Source organism: Galeopterus variegatus, unplaced genomic scaffold, assembly GCF_000696425.1.
Source record: "Galeopterus variegatus unplaced genomic scaffold, G_variegatus-3.0.2 Scaffold2713, whole genome shotgun sequence".
Classification (NCBI taxonomy): Eukaryota; Metazoa; Chordata; class Mammalia; order Dermoptera; family Cynocephalidae; genus Galeopterus; species Galeopterus variegatus.
The window spans coordinates 56,288-56,958 of record NW_007728824.1 but is presented as its reverse complement, the minus strand read 5'-3'; the positions used below and the strand labels follow the sequence as shown (position 1 = coordinate 56,958).

At 38.7% G+C, this 671-nt stretch overlaps 1 pseudogene; it reads right to left on the bottom strand.

Annotated features, from left to right (window-relative positions):
* Window positions 1-671, bottom strand: part of LOC103598695 — a 2,274-nt pseudogene extending 1,603 nt beyond the window's left edge.

The following is a 671-nucleotide window of genomic DNA, read 5'->3' as shown; positions in this document are numbered from 1 at the left end:
GGTACGGGCGCAACACTGAGGGTTGCGGTCCGTTGCCGGACACGAAAAAAGACAAAAAGGAAAAAAAAAAACAGATTGGTGATTAAGGAAGATTAGGTCATGGTGAGTGTGGCTAAGGGTGAGAGAACCTGATATTGGGAAGATTGACTTTCTAAATTGAAGCATTAATACAGACCTCAAAAGATATAACAGTGGGACCAGCAATGGTGAGCAAGAGACAAGAAGGGACAGAAATGAGAGATGTTTAAAAGGGGGAAAACGTATAGGTTTTGTGCATATAGATAATGAAAAAAATGAGCTACATATAGCTGGTTTCACTCTTTGAACATTATAGGCAGTCACATAAATACTTAGTAAATTGAATCAGAGTTAAAACACAAAAAGGGATGGGGAATTGGGGAGAAAGAACCAAATTTCCCATCAATGTGTCAGCTGAGCATTCCCTTTCTAAGTCTGCAACAAAGATATTTTGAAAATCTTCATCTGTTTTTCTCCATCTTAATTGCCACCATTCTAGTCTAAGCCAATATCTCTCACCTGGATAATTGAAATTGCCTCTTAAATTGTCTTCCCACTTCATTATCTCCTCCCCCTCTATATCAGTAGAACCCAAACCACTCTTAGCTTCAATGACTTGCTAGGAAGACTCACCTGACACAAAATATAGTCAT